This window comes from Pinus tabuliformis, chromosome 3_1 (genome assembly GCF_031772625.1).
Source record: "Pinus tabuliformis cultivar Carrire ecotype Pingquan chromosome 3_1, CPIR1, whole genome shotgun sequence".
Lineage (NCBI taxonomy): Eukaryota > Viridiplantae > Streptophyta > Pinopsida > Pinales > Pinaceae > Pinus > Pinus tabuliformis.
Window position 1 is genome coordinate 565,339,966 of NC_142301.1, and position 17,705 is coordinate 565,357,670.

Consider the following 17,705-nt stretch of genomic DNA (forward strand, 5'->3'; position numbering starts at 1 on the left):
GGGCTGGCTGTTGCCCCCTCAGAGGTCTATACCTCTCTGTAAATATTTTTTACCTTTTTTAATATAATAGATAGTCTTTACTTAGAAAAAAAAAGAATATAAGAATATAATTGTTATTATTTGTGTAGTTATTAATTATCATAAAGAATAAATAATTGGTCTTTATTGTTGTTATTATAATAATATTAATTATATTATTATTATAATAATAATTATATTTGTATATATTATTCTAATATTATAATAAAATATTATTATTATTAGGTTATTTAAATAATATGAAAATAATCTAATATTATTATGAGCTATTCTTAATATTAATTAATATATATTAATTAATATATATTAGGAGTTTATATAATTATTATAATATTAATATAACATTTATATAGTAATATATATAAATAATATGGTTTTTAATCCTTGTGTAGTTATTTATATATTTATGAATAATCGTAAATACCCATAATAATTATTTATGTGGTTGATATAAGCCTATCGGTGTATATCAACCATATTTACCTTCGTAAATATGGCTGTGCTAGTTTGTATATCCATGAAATTTGAATCTGATTTATATGTTTAATTGAGTTCCAATTTTAATGGACAAATTGTGTTATAAATCAAAAAATAAATTTGGTGTCGGGACCATACATCAAATTGCAGAGAAAAATATTAGATTATTTAGAAAACAAGCACTAGTATCCTTTTTGAAATCATTAAGAAATTAATAAAGGCTAGCAATTCTTTAGAAAAATTCAATCCATATAAATGCAAATTACTTTTAGTTCTAAAATCATCAACCATACATCAAATTGCTGTTTAGGGTTGTTACGAAATTTTTTAAACATTTTACACACTCTAATTGAGTATAAATAAATAAGATTTCATGTTATCAGATTAGAGAAGCTACACATTGAAAAATTTATTTATTTATTCATTTTCTATATGAAGAACTTACTTGATCAAACACAAATCCAATTATTAAGAGGAAGATCAAATTTAACTACTAAGTGGGAATCACATCAAATCGGGTTTTGAACTCACTTACTTGTCATTTTTAATTGATTTTTACTTCTTTATTTATATGGTTATTGTAGAAATTCCCATTGTAGATCACTTGATAATGCAATAGAATAAAGCAAAATAATTGATCTACTTCTACAAACAATTATGCGGAAGCTTAATCAAATATGAGCAAGATCAATGGAACACATATAATTGATAAGGAAAAATCAATCACACATAACACAGAAGAAATAACCAGGGGAAAGCATCAGCCTAAAACCCCAACTTTGTATTATCATACAAGTGGAAATCTTGTTCAAGTTACAAAAAGAATCGGCTCTCAAGCTATCCTGCTCTCTCTGCAATCAAACAATACAGCTCACAAACTGAATAGACATAGAATATATCCTCCTCAAGCCCTCCAAGCCTCCTATTTCCTTGCGTAATTTCTCTTGGGGTCTAGTGAAGCCACATGTGTGAATTGGCCTCATCACACTCACTAAACAGGAAGAATAACTGTGCAATCCTCAAGGAAAGAATTTCTTCTGCATGCAAGGAATATTCACAATGGAATATTCTACCAATTGATAGTACACTATCCCTCCATCGGATCTCAACTAGGTCTCTATCAGAACTGACATGCATGAGTTATTTATGAGAGAATACTCAGTTACCTGAAATGCAGCAATTATATGCAAGCATGCATTAACTAATTGAACTCACACTAATTGAACAAACTGTTTGAATTAATCTAACTGGAGTTGACTTAGTTAGTTGAGCCAACTAATTTCAACTCAATATTACAACTCATCCTTATCTCTTTAACTGATGGATAAATCCCTCAATCCATGGAGAAACTGTTACATGTCCTCACATAGCCTTCATGTTTGATTTTTCACAACTAATTAACTCATGGTGAATTAATTAATTATTTTACAAACAACTGTTAAGTTCAAATTCGAATTTTACTTCCTATTTTAGTTTAGGGACTAACTAAAATAGGAAGGTATCCCGAAATTCTATTTATAGAAAATATATTTTTAGCACTTTCACTTTTCATCCATTGTTGTTAAGTTCAACACTGGTTGAACTGCTATTTATAGCAGTGCTACTTACAGCAGTGTTATTTTTAGCATTTCTATTTTTAGCCTTTGTTGTTGCTATTTTCAACACTCCCTCTGAACAAGAAAGGGATTATCAGTAACTCCAATCCTATCTCTGTGGAACTCGAACTTACATCTTGGCAATGCATTTGACAAAATATATACATCATGTTCCTCGATCGAAACATATAGAAACAACATGATCCTCTTGACCACACAGTCTCGAAGATGGTGATACTGGATATCAATGTGCTTGGACCTGTCATGAAAAACTGGATTCTCAGAGAGTTTGATGCAACTCTGATTATCACAGTAGATCACTGTAGGATCCATCCTCTGACCAAACAATCCCTCTAGAACCTTTTGCATCCAAATGGCCTCACATGTAGCCTAACTAGCAGCCATTTATTTAGCCTCTGCTGAGCTAAGTGCAACTGATCTATGTTTCCTGTTGTACTAGGAAAGTGCGGCTGAACCAAGGTTGAAGATTCCTCCAGAAGTTATCTTCTGGTCTAATGGACTCCCTGCCTAATCTGCATCTGCGAAGCCTTTAAGCTTCACTCCCTTTGTCCATCTGTACCACAATCCAAACTGAGATGTGCCTTTGAGGTATCTCAGCACATGCTTCGCTGCCTTCCAAAACAGCTTGGTAGGCTAAACCATAGTTTGACACAGCTGGTTCACCGCAAAGCATAAGTCAGGTCGCGTGTTCACCAGATACATAAGTGAACCCACCAGCTACCGATAAACAGTAGCAACTACTACACCACCTGAAGTAGCATCCTCCTTCCTCCAGCTCCTAGCTAGAGGAGTTGGCATGGGTTTACACTTCTCCATATGGAACTGTCTGAGGATCTCATTAGCATACATTCCTTGAGACACAAAAACTTCTCCATCTCTCTGCCACACTTCCATGCCTAGGAAGTAGTTTATAAGACCCATGTCTTTTATCCCGAACTCTCTTGCAAGGTCCTCCTTGCAAGACTGTATCAGCTGATGATCATCTGTCAAAATTAGATCATTGACATAAAGAAAAATGATCAATGGCTTACCTTCTACCATGATGTGGTAAAGGTTCGCATTTTCTTCACTCTTGGTGAAGTCCAACTCGGTGAAATAGCTTTCGATCCCGGGGTACCAAGCATGGTGTGCTTGCTTCAGCCCATACAGAGCCCTCTTAAGTCTGCACACATGCAACTCACTAGCGAAGGTTTTGAAACCTTTTGGCTGCTCAATGTACACCTCCTCCTCAATTGTCCCATTGAGGAATGTTGTCTTCATATCAATCTGGTGGATCTTCCACCCCATCGGAGCTAATAGTGCCAATATCGATCTAATCAATGAGTGCCTCGCTGCAGGAGCAAAATTCTCATTGTAGTTGATCCCCTCGACCTGTGAGAAACCTCGAGCAACAAACCTTGCCTTGTATTTCTCAACACTGCCATCAGCTACTTGTTTTACCTTGTAAATCCATTTGGAGCTCACCACTGACTTGTCCTGAGGTCTTGGGATAACATCCCAAACACAGTTTCACATGATGGATTTGTACTCCTCCACCATTGCATCAACCTAGAATGGTTGCTGCACTGCCTCCTCGAATGAAGAAGACTCAGAATCTACACACTCCCCAACTAGGGCCATGTAACCAATGTATCGCTCTGGCGACCTCCTCTGTCTGCGCTGAGAATATCATTGTCCCACGTTCTCTCGTGCATCCAGCATCAACCTGTCATCTTCCCTTGAGCATTTCCACCCATCTCTCGAAGTATCAGCATGAGTGGATGTCTCCACTCCTGGATCCTCTACATGCGGCTGCTTCACATCAATCTGAGGTTCCTCCTCCTTAGGAACCAAAGGTTGCTCCTCTACATGCAACTTGAATTCCCTCTCAAGTGACACTTGCATGGATTTATGCTCGTCGAACTTTAAATCCCTCCGTACCGCAATCCTTTGAGTGGAAGGTAGGTACACCCGATAGTTGTGGGGTATATCCATGTACCCCACAAGTATTCCCAACTCAGCGGTTGGGTCTAGCTTCTTTCTAGCATATTTGGTCACATGACAGTAAACTAATGATCCAAAGATTTGGAACTGACTTACATCAGGTCGCTTCCCAGAATAGGCCTCCACAGGTGTCTTCATCCCTAGTATATGGTGTGGGCTTCTGTTCTGCAAATATACTATTGTATTACATGCCTCATCTCCCAAATGCAGTGGTAGGCTTTGGTCATGCAACATCGCTCGAGCTGCTCCCACAATCGATCTTTTCTTCCTTTCAACCACACCATTCTATTGTGGGTTATGCGATGCTGTCAACTCCCATTTAATTCCTTTCGTAACACAGAAGTCTTTAAACTACTGGGAGACATACACTCCAACATTGTCGCTTCACAAATATTTTATTTTCTTTCCAGATTCTTTCTCTGCCAAGGTTTTAAACTCACAAAAGCTCAAGAAGGTCTGATCCTTCTTTTTCATAAAGTAGATCCAAAATCTTTGAGAAAAATCATCAATAAAAATAACATAGTACCTTTGTTTAGCTGTGGAGGCTATAGAGAATGGTCCATAAACATCTGAGTGAACTCACTCCAGGATTTCTCCACCTCTACTGTCTCAATCTGGAAAGGAAGATTTCACATACTTACTCAAGGTACAACCTTTGCATGCATTCGTCTGCTCAAGTTTTCCCTTGGGTAATCCGGTAGAAATCTGTTGCATGATCTTCAGGTCTCCATGGTGCAAGTGGCCCATTCTTCTATGCCAAATCTTGCCAAAATCTTGGCTTTGCACCATCTCATCTTTGGAAGTCAAAGCAGCACAGTCGTCTACCTCCAGCTTGTAGAGATTCTTAGCTCGAATCCCTATTCGCTTTGTTTGTCCAGTGTCGATATGCCTCAGGAATACCTTTCCTTTGCTCAAGACTACATCATAGCCTTTATCTTCTAGCATAGTAATGGACACAAGGTTCTTCTTCAGACATGGTACATACTTTACATCAGTCAGGGTGAGGGGAGCACCATGCTCCCTCTAAGACATAACTGTACCTTCACCTGAGACATAGTACTTTCCATCATCACCCATCTCGATCTGCATCTAGATTTCCTTCTCATCTAGGGTACTAAAAAGATTCTTATCACCTGAAATGTGGAATGAAGCTCCACTGTCCAAGTACCAAACACATCCCACCATGGATGAAACCATGTATGTGATAAGAGAGAAATCTAGCTCAAACTGTGAGGCTAGTGCCTCACCGTCAGATCCCTTAGAGGAAACCTTCTTGGATTTCTTGTGTGGACATTTCGTAACATAATGGACCACTTCATGACAATGAAAGCATCACACTTTCGATTTGTCAAACTTCTTCCCACCATGGGAAGAACCAAATTTGGATTGGGATGCCTTCCCTTTCCCCCTCCTCGCCTTACTAGCTAAGGCTATATTTTCCTCATCATCTTGCTTCGATGAGGATCCATCTCTGGTGCTTCTTCTTACCTCCTCCTGCATCAGATCGGACCAAATTCGTTCTCAATCTAGCAGTGTTTCTCTTCCATTAACCGAGTCTTGGTAGCTATTCCAACTCTTAGGAAGACTGAGGAGTGCAAGGCTCACCATGTCATCATCAGCGGTCATGATCCCCACACTTCCAAGCTCATCCCTATAGGTGGTGATCATGTTCAGGAACATAGAGATCGTGTCTCCCTTTTCACACTTGATCTTTCGAAGCTTGTCTTTCAGCACCAACTTCCTCTGATCGCTACTATTCTGATATAGATCTTTCAATGTTTTCCACATCGAAAATGGTGTCTCCTTCCCATGGAGACTCGAGACTATGTGGTCTCGAACTCCCTCCAAAAGGATTCTCCTTGCTCTAGCCACACATTTCTTCCATTCCGCCAATTCAGCAGCACCAATCGGCTTGTGGACTTCTTGATCGATGAAGTCCTTTAGACCGTTTTCCTCTAGTACTCCTTCCATGTGATCCTTCCAGGCTATATAATTCGAATTGCCATCGAGGGCATATTCGAGTCTTAAACGCTGAACGCCATAGGTGAAATAGAGATGTGTTAAGAACTTGAATTCTATATTAAGGAATCACAGACTTTGAACTTCTCCGTTCTTGTATATTATTCTTCCATGATCACCTTTTCTCTGATACCATGTAGAAATTCCCACTATAGATCAGCTGATAATGCAATAGAATAAAGCAAAATACTTGATATACTTCTACAAACAATTGTGTGGAAGCTTAATCGAATATGAGCAAGATCAATGGAACACATATAACTGATAAGGAGAAATCAATCAAACATAACAAAGAAGAAATAACCAGGGGAAAGCCTCAGCCTAAAACCACAACTCTGTACTATCATACAAGTGGAAATCTTGTTCAAGTTACAAAAAGAATCGGCTCTCAAGCTATCCTGCTCTCTCTACAATCAAACAATACAGCTCATAGACTGAATAGACATAGAATATATCATCCTCAAGCCCTCCAAGCCTCCTATTTCCTTGCACAATTTCTCTTGGGGTCCAATGAAGCCACATATGTGAATTGGCCTCATTACACTCACTAAACAGGAAGAAGTAACTATGCAATCCTCAAGGAAAGAATTCCTTTTGCATGCAAGGAATATTCACAATGGAATATTCTAGCAACTAGTAGTACACTAACCCTCCATTTGATCTCAATTCGTTCTCTGCCTGAACTGACATACATGAGTTATTTATGAGAGAATACTCAGTTATCTAAAGTGCAGCAGTTATATGCAAGCATGCATTAACTAACTGAACTCACATTAATTCAACAAACTGTTTGAATTAATCTAACTGGACTTGACTCAGTTAACTGAGCAAACTAATTACCACTCAATAGTACAACTCATCCTTATCTCTTTAACTAATGGATAAATCCCTCAATCAATGGAGAAACTGTTGCATGTCCTCACATAGACTTCATGTTTTATTTTTCACAACTAATTAACTCAAGGTGAATTAATTAATTATTTTACAAACAGTTGTTAAGTTCAAATTGAAATTTTACTTCCTATTTTAGTTTAGGGACTCACTAAAATAGGAAGGTATCCACAAATGCTATTTATAGAAAAGCTATTTTTAGCACTTTCACTTTTCATCCATTGTTGCTAAGTTCAACACTGGCTAAACTACTATTTATAGTAGTGTTATTTTTAGCATTTCTTGTTGCTATTTTCAACAGTTATTTAAATTTTTGTTTAAGTCAATATTAACAAAAATGATTTTTGTTAGTATTTTAGTTTTGTTCTTTTAGATTATATTACTTAAAAAAATTACTTTTATTACTTTTATCTTTTTTATTGAGGAAATATTTACCAAAGGTCATAATGGGTTGTAGAATGTACAGTTGAGTAGTAATATTTTTAGTTATCTTTATTTGTTGATGTATTCATAAATGGGCTAATTTTGTTAAAAACTAAAGACAAAGAATATATTCAACAAACTGAGAAGCTCTCAGGTGAGGGCTTCACCTGGAGACAGCCTCTCACATAACCCTCTACACACTCTCATTAACAATCAAGAATATATAGTTTACAAGAAAATAGGGAGTTTAGAACAACCACCTAGAAAATAGGAACAAAATCTTAATCTAAGTCTCACATGTAACTAATGAACTAACTCTCTCCTAGAATACGTTTCTCCATTAACTTTAACGCTCCTCCTTAATGAGGAAGGGTTCACTAGCACTCCTAACATCTCCCTAAATAACTCAAATTTAATTCTTCCAAGAGGCTTAGTAAAAATATCTGCAGCATTGTCACAAGTATTACAATATTCAATATGGATTTCCTTTGACTGAACCTTCTCCCTAACAAAGTGAAACTCTGTATCAACATGCTTTGTGTTTCTATGAAACACTACATTATTTGCAAGTTTGAATGAGCTCTAGGTATCACATCTGATAACAGTTGCATCTTTTTGTTCTTCTCCAACATCCTGCAGAAGTCTCCTCAACCAAAATGCCTCACATGTTGCTCTGCACATTACTTGATACTCTGCTTCTGCTGAAGACAAGGATACAATGTTATGTTTCTTATTGATCCATTCAATGAACTCAAACCCAATGTTGAATGCATAACCTTTTATGGATCATCAGTCATCTATATTTCTAGCCCAATCTGAGTCTGAGAAACCTATTAATCTAATATCAAACGAATCAGTATATTTAATATCAAAGTCTAAGGTTTCTTGAAGATACCTTAAGATGCCTTCCACTGCAACCTAATGAATCTCAAGAGGCTTTGACATGAATTGGCTCAATACACTAACTGGAGAAACCAAATTTGGCCTTGTTGTAGTCAAGTAAATTTATACTCCCAAGCATTTGTTTATACAGTGTTGCATCGACCTCCTTATAGCCATCATTATTATGAAGTTTGGTATTCTGTTGTAAAGGCATTGATGTTGCTTTGCACTAAACCATGTTGAACATTTTCAATAAACTCCTAACATACTTTCCCTGAGAAAGAAAAGTTTGGGCAGAATCCCTCCAAACATCAAGACCAAAACAATAGTGTAACTCTTCGAGGTATTTCTTCTCAAAAACCTGTGACATCTGCTCTTTGATTTCTTTAATGAGTACATCAACGTTTCTTGTAATGATATGATCATCTACATATAAAGAAATCAAAACAATCTTCCCATTTTCATCAAACATAGTATACAAATTAGGGTCATTCTTGCTTCTTTTATAACTATATTGTAGGAAAAATGAATCAATTTTATCATACCATGAACTGGGTGCCTGTTTTAGTCCATACAATGTTTTCTTCAATCTATAGACTAAATGTTCCTCCCCCTATTTAACAAACCCTTCAAGTTGCATTAAATACATTTCTTCTTTTAATTCCCCATTTAAGAATGCAGATTTCACATCTACCTGGTGTATCATCTAATGATGTTTGGTAGCTAAATAAATTAACATTCTAATTGTGTTTAATTTAGCTATAGAGGTGAAGGTTTCCTCATAGTCTATGCCTTCCTTCTGTGAGTACCCCTTTGCAACTAGCCTAGCTTTATATTTGTCTATGCTCCCATCTACTTTAAATTTAGGCTTGTATAACCATTTGCAACCTATGGGTTGATTTCCTTCAGGTAGTTCAACAAGATCCCAGGTTTCGTTTATAAATATTGCCTCAAATTCCTCTTCCATGGTTTCCATCCATTCACTATATTGACTTAATTCTTTATAATTAGAGGGCTCAACAACATTTAATGTACTAGTTATAAGAGCATGATCCCTATATCTTATTGGCAATTGAATTTTCCTACCTGATCTCTTGAGTGGTGTAATGGCTCCAAATCTATTATGATCATCCCTTGGTGAACTTCGCCTGCGACCTGCATCTGTACCATCCACATCTTCCTTTTCTCTGCTACTACTTCTCATGGTTGTCCTTTTAATGACTTCCATCTTCCATCAACAAAGGCATGTACCATTCTTCATTGCTTCTATCATGGTTTCCATCATCAACCTGTTCTTGGAATACTATGTTTAGTTGCAAACACTTTATGCGTAGAGGGATTAAACAATTTATAACCTTTAAACTCTATGAGGTACCCAACAAAAAATGCATTTAATGCCCTTTGAATCTAGTTTCTTCTTATCCCCTTTTGGAACATGAGAAAATTCTTTGGAGCCAAAAAATCTTAAATGATTAACTGCAGGCTCATAACCTAATAAAGGTTTGAATGGAATTTTAAAATTAAGGCTTTTTTTTGGACTCCTATTCTTCAAATATACTACATTGTTTATTGATTATGCCCAAAAGCCATTAGACATGTTCTTACCTTTTAACATGCTTCGAGCACACTCCACAAGGGTTCTGTTCTTCCTCTCTACAACTGTGTTCTGTTGAGGAGAGTCGGGTATTGTGAACTACTGAATTATCTCATGGTCCTTGTAATATTTGATGAAGCCACCCTTCTTGTATTCTCCCGCTTGATCTAAGTGGATAATTTTGATGAATTGTCCTGTCTGTTTTTCAATCATGTTTCTGAACTCTTTAAAATATTCAAAAGTATGACTCTTTTTTCTGAGAAAATACAACCAAGTAAATCTCGTGCAATTATCAACAAATAATAGGAAATAATAGGCACCTCCTAATGGCCTCGTTTGCATCTGCCCACATAGATCAATGTGCACAAGCTCTAGTATATCTCTCTTCTTTCTATCTACATTTGCAGGAAACTCATCCCTATGCATCTTTCCAAGAGCACATGCTTCACAATCAACATGAAAATTCTTTAAAATGGGAAGACCATTGACCATACCTCGTTTCTAAAGTAGCAACAAGTCATTGAAATTGATATGACTAAATATTTGATGCCATAAGTCTTGTGCATTCTTAACTAATGAGCTCAAGGCTTGGTGTGATGCGCTTCTTATGTTCAGCTTATACAATCATCCCACTTGAATACATGATGCAATTGGCTTCATACGATCCAACAGATCTTTAAAAACATAATACGACTTATAAAATTATACCTTAAGGTTTTAATCTGTTATCATAGAAACATAGATGAGATTCTTTTTTATTATGGGTACATACATTACATTTGGAATATGTCTAATATTTCCATCAGGAAAAACGACAGGAACATTACCATACCCTTTGATCCGGTACCCTCTATCATCACCAAGGTAGATATTTGCACCATTGTTGGTTTCTTTAAAATTATCAAACTAATGTCTATTACCTATCATGTGAGTGGAAGCTCCTGAGCCCACAAACCAAGTTTATGATTCATCATCCTAAGTAGAGAACGCAGAATCAGATACAAACAACATGAGATTCTGATTCTGATCTTCATTAGAAAAGTGTCCTGCATGCTTCTTATGTCTATGGCGACCTTCATCAAACTTTTCCTTCTCACAATTTTTAGCTATGTGACCAACTCTACCACGATAAAAACATTTGGGTATTGAATCACTTCTGCTTGAAGACACACCTTGAGGTGGTTTTCTTTGTGATGTACTTCTGCCTTTCTGTCCTACACTTACCTTCCCTCTGAAGGGCTTCTTCTTCGCCATCAGAGAAAAATATGAACTATGGGGTTTCAGAGTCATCCACCTCTCTTCCTCTTGCATCAGGATCCGTGTCAATTATTCAAAATTGGGGGCTTTCTCTCTCGCATTCGAGCCCGTGATAAACATTTGATAGTCATCAGTCATACCATTCATGGTAATTGTGAAAATATCAGTGTTTGACACTATCTTTCCTCTGTCACCCAACTTATCTATCAAGTCCTTGATTTGAGAGATGAATGCAACCACTGATTCATTTTCCTCCATTTTAATGGAGAGATTCTTGCTTTTCAAAAACAACATATGATTTGTGTTTTTGATCTCGTACATGTCCTTGAGATTTTTCCAGATGTCGTTTCCTGATTTACATTCATGGATGTGAGGGATAATACAACCTTTCACTGACAATTTTAACAACACTTTTGCTTTGTTCTCCCTCTTTCTCATCATCGATTGCAAGCGCCAATGCATTTTTCCCCTCCAACTGGGTCCGTAACTTAAATTTCCAATTAGAGTAATTGGATTCGCCGAGCTTATTACTCTCGTTCAATTATACCTCTGCCATCTGGTTATTCATCTTGAGAGATCTCCCTCAAAAAATAAAAAAGTTCGACCTCCCGCAATTAAAACACAAATCTATTTGCAGATCCATGGAGTAATCTCAAAAAAATAGGTGTTCTCTTAATTAAAAAACAGCTCCTCCAATTGAATGCGAAAAAAACAATGATCCCCCTTTTTTAATAGAAACCCTCCTTTCAAAAAAAAATATGACTCATGTTTATCAAATGTGCCCAACACTTCCAAAAAAAGTTATAACCCCTTTAAATTTTTTTATTTTTAAAAATCGGGTTTCAGTGCACCTTACTCTCGGCCTTCGAAATTCAGGCCCTTTGACTTTTGGCCACTGCTTGACCTCCGACACCTTCGTTGTCAATCGAGCTGCAACCAGGCCCGACCGACGGTAAAATGCAAAACAACGATGAATTTGTGTTGTGTTGTGGGTATGGTATCTATGTGCCAGAACGATGTAGTAACGCATCGACTTTAACGCCACAAATCCACCAAAGGCAACGGGCATTCATTGATAGTCTTGCGGGAGGAAAGCATGATGAATTATATGAGGGCCGCAATGGAATCCAAACATGTCACATTAAGGCCGCATTGAAAGTCGGCAGTTTTTGGGACAAAATCCGTTCTTATGGCTACGTTTAACTTTCATGTGTGCACAGTGACAAAATATGAAATTGAGGATGAGATGCTCTACCATGTCCGTAAAAGTAGAGACCATAGCGTGCAACGATTTTAATCGACATGGACGATCCACCTCAGATCTATACAGCACCTCGCTCTGCTTCGCCCCGACGTTTCCTTCAATCAATCAATGCAACAACTGCATGTGGTCTTAGCTAACCAATGTGCACCCACTGGCCACTCCAAGATGGGGTCGTGCGCAAGAAGTCCCAGATTCGCTGCAGCCACACAACGCTTCTGCTGCATCCACAACATGCCTCCACCACGCTAGATCCACTGCTTTCAGGTCAACAGACCTTGCCCATGATTCACCGCAGCGATCTCCACCTCCGCTGCTCCACACCTCCACGATTTAAAAAAAAAAAACGCAGATCCACCAACAGACAACAGATTCGCCAATTATCTCCACGGATCACGCAGCACACCAACAAATCCGAGATCAACTCAGTCACAACCCATCTAGCAGCACATTTACTCAGCACCTCAGGTTCCCACTGCTGCAGATCTACTCGATTTCTGACCCACGCAGCACACCGAGTTTGAATCTGGTCAAAACTTGCTGGTCAAACTCCACGTGGACAGAGTAGCGCGCTTTCTCCCTCCAATTCCGCATTGATGCCCCGCGCTGAGAAAAATTGCTTACAGGAACGACCTAAAAGCGTGTGTTCCCCTCCAACACTTAAAAACGCGTTTCTGGAGCCAAAATGGGCGCTGAACAAGCAGAGGAAGAAAAAACATCTCCAAACTTTCTCCGCCACCAAGAACATATCTGCTACTAAGTGCGACACTGAATCTTAATCAATCACACTGGCTTTACTTTATTCAACTCTGAAGTTCTGATACCATGTTAAAAATGGAAGGCAAAGAATATTGGAGACACACATTTATTACTAATAATTAAAAATATAATTAATCAAGAATAGTTTACAAACAAATAAAAAGGTTAAAACAACCACCTAGAAAATAAGAATAAATTCTTAATCTAAGTCTCACACATACCTACAGTACATTTCTCTATTAACTCTAACAAATTTTCTGTACATTTTATACAAAATAATTCACTAATTTTAATTTTTTCTTAAAATGATTATTCAAATCACAAAAATTGTGTAAATGATATATATAGATAACATAAATATTACCAAATATTTTATAGGTTATATATTACAAATGTATGCTCCCGCAACCCTCATTCGTTGCTCTGTGTGCAAAATACATTTATATTTCTTTAATAAAAGAAATACAAAAGCAAAGTTGAACCTGAAATTGAAATCGTTATCATTCGAAGAGACCTAATTATTATCATTATCCCTCCTCCGTATTTAGTATCTTGGAGTGAAATTTGGGAGGGATTTGAAACATAATTTGATTACATTGATTGTAATCTTTTCTTCAGCCCAATGTTGTATTATTATTATTAAAGTAAAGGTGAACAATGTAAATCTTCACTTTGGGCGAGGTAGATGAAATATATGTTTAAAAACTGAGTTATTATTATTATCTTTTTTTTCTTATTTTTATTATTTTTTAAATCAAAATGGATTAAGATTGCTTTTCTTATTCTTATTACTTTCTAAATCAAAATGGATGGAAAAGATGGAAGAAGCTGGAATATTGCTTTTGATTAGTAATGTATTTATAATTTTTTTTTTTTTAAGCATTAGTTAAATTTTATTTTTATTTTTATTTTAGAAAGTGAAATTAATTTTGGTGGATTTAAGTAAAAATGAATACATTATTACCAATAAATATAGGGAATCCCACTTTATAAAATATTGATATTATTGAGAACACTATGACATCTAAATTTTAGAAGAAATTTTATCATGATAAAAAACAGAGGAAAATAATTATAATATTATGAAGTGGTCATTAATTTCAATGTAGACTATCAAAAACATCTTTTTGTTTAGCTAGATTAAAGAAGGAAATCAGCTTTACCAAAAGAAAAAGGAAATCACACAAGCTCCATAACCAAATAGGATATCTAATATTTCTCAATAATACCATGTGATAAACGAAAGTGGAGAATGAAAAACAATTCTTTTTAAAATTTCTCATGTATCCCTCATTAAATCTAAAATTTAAAATATACTAACAATATCAACATTCCTACCATATTAGTTGATCAAAATCATAAAAATTTAAAATAAAATCTACCCAATTATTTCAACCACATAAATAAAATTTTAAAACGCTAATTAATTTCTTACAATTACTTAATGTGCTAAAAAGGAACAATTTCACACACCCTCCCACACACGAATAATTGAAACTAATTAGAAGTAAATAAAATTACCAATTGACAAAGTGTCTACGTTATATAGTAATGGTAAAGTAGCTAAATGTTATATAGTACTGTTATATAGTACTGGTAAAGTAGCAAAAGGAAAAGCTAGTGATAATTGAGCAACATAAAATGATATTACTGAAAGTGGGTAACTAAGTAACAACAAAATTATACATATGACTTTTAATTTGGATAATGAAAATATTAAGATGTTTGTTGACTTCTCATACTTCAACTATTAAAACTTGGTTAGAATTATTTTTAATTCCATGTAATTTAAATAAAAAGGCAATGAAACTATATCTCAATGATAATAAAAAACACTGAATATTTTAGCAAATATTTATTTGTATACTCATGCACCACACTAAACTCTTTATAAATTGGTATTTCTCTCATAAACATTCAAAATCCATAAGTTAGTTCCTCTACTTCTGATACCCATAACTGTATTACTTCTTTTGAGTTAATGTGTAAATCACATGCTTTAACCAAAATTACAAATAAAACTATAAAAATTATGGAATGGAAGAATTTATATTATAACTATGTAATCAAAATAAAGTGTTATGGATCATTAATATATAATAAAAATAAAAATAAACTAATAAATCATATAAATCATTAAACTAGAAATCATTATTTATAATTAAATAATACAAAAGAATATATAATTAATATAAATAATATTTACTTTAAAAACTATATGAAGTTCGATATCTATTAAATAATTTCTTCAATTTTCAAAAAAATAATTTTTTTAACATATATGTTAAATCTATTTTACTAAGAACCCCAGCATTAGATTATGCTCATATATAGAGGATATATTGTGACATGCAATTTTTAAATGGCTTTCTTTATACTTTGTCACTCTCCAAAATAGCCATTTCTATTTTGTTCCTAAAGAATTAATCTCTAATTTTTTCTCTATTTTGTTCCTAAAGAATTAATCTTTAATTTTTTTCCACTAACGTATTTACCATTATTCTATTTCATAAATTTATCACCAAATATATTAAAAAAAAAAAAAAAAAAATCTTCAAATCTTATTTTCTTTAATAAATTTAAAACAAATAAACTCTTCTCATTACTTACTTTTGGTTGATAACGTTAAATATTGGAATTGTATAACACATCATTGCAACAAATCTAATGTCTATCGTTGTAACAATACAATTTAGACTTATATTTAAAACACTTTTGGATACTTCCGGAAAAAAGTATGTATGTCACATACTACATAATAAATTTTTTATAGAATTCAAAATACCTTTAAAGAAATTTTGTGTAGAACTCAAAATACCTTTAAAGAATGGTTATATTAAGTAATTATCAATTACTTGCAAAGGATGGATTAGTGATGGCTATAATAGAACTAGCACGTCCTACTTGAACTATGAAGATTGATTGAACTGTTTTTTGTTTATCAGGTCCCATAATGGAAATATCTATTTTTTTTATTTTATCTTATATCATTTTCTGATGATTTCTCACCAATAAAGATTATTTTATAGCCATGTATTTTCTATTTATCAAGAGTGAAAGAAATATTAAAATATTTAAGTTTTGAAACACATTCAAATGAATGGGTTTAATTACATTGTAATTTCTAGTAAAATATCAAACACCCTCTTCACTTAACTCAATTTTTCCATTTCTACTAGAGTATTCTTGTGACTCATTATCTTCGACAATTACACCAAAATTCAAATATGGAAAATATTTAGTAAAAAAATGACACAACAAAAAAGAAATACTTAGTTAGATAATATATTATAAAAAATCAAAAGAATTATGAAGCAATAACAACGTTTGATAAGAACATTTCATATTAATTATTGATTAGTTCAAAATATAATGAAACCATTGTATTTAAAAGTGAAATTTCATTAAGTTAATCCATATTCATATGAATAATAAATCAATTTCTTTTGCAAACCTAATTCTACAACACTATATAACAAAGAACTTTTTGATGGGCTAGAATTCACCACCAACAACAAGGGGATATTCCTAGTGCATAATACCAACTAGACTCTATATTGTTTAATTTAGGGAGCTAGTCTGATATGTAGGTTCGACTACCATAAAATTTGTTGATCTTTGCTTCAGACGAAAGTGGAACATCGAGTAGGAAGAACAAATAAACTTCAACAAACACAAGAGAGTAACTGATGAATGTTCCATAACATGAATACCATAAATAACAATATTAGAACTTCAAAACATGAATCTTAAGTAAAGCATTGTTAGAAAAACTTCAAATAAGATCACGCATATCTAAAGAATACACTTAATGACTATGAATGAGTTCAAGATGGCTAAGCATTAACAAACACAAGTGAGTGCACAACCTACAATAAAATCATGCCAATATCAATAAAGCAGTTCATCAATATAAGCATAGAGTTAGAATATCATATACCATCCATGTGTTGCAAACGAGATTCATAGCACAGGTGGATACACGAGGAGACTGACATCAAAAGTTCATAGGGCCCTTTGATTAATCAAGCTAATAATATTCATGTCATTGCAATATAAAATATTTATCCAATCCAATAGTGGAAAACAACTATTATTCCTTTTCTTTATTAGATGAACACAATTTCTCAGAACAATATGCACCAAAATACGTCCCAAGCTAAAATTCCTTTACAATATGCCATGAGGGTGTATTTATAGAAAAGAGGGTAAATTTTGGTCACCCTTGACGCTTAGACTTCTTCATGACCTTTCAACTACCTCATGATTTTTAGACTTCCTGATGACTCTTCATGTCCCTACTTTATCCTATTTTATTCTATCTTTTTATTCCTAAAAAGTGAGAAAATTCTATCGTATCAACTAAACAATGTACAATTTTGGAATGTCTAAATGTAGTTGCTCCACAAGGTAAGTGTGTCAGAGCTTGTATTCAACATCTATGGGGGCTATCTTCGGTTGTTCCTCATCATTCCTATGCAGACATTTGAGGGCATATGGGATG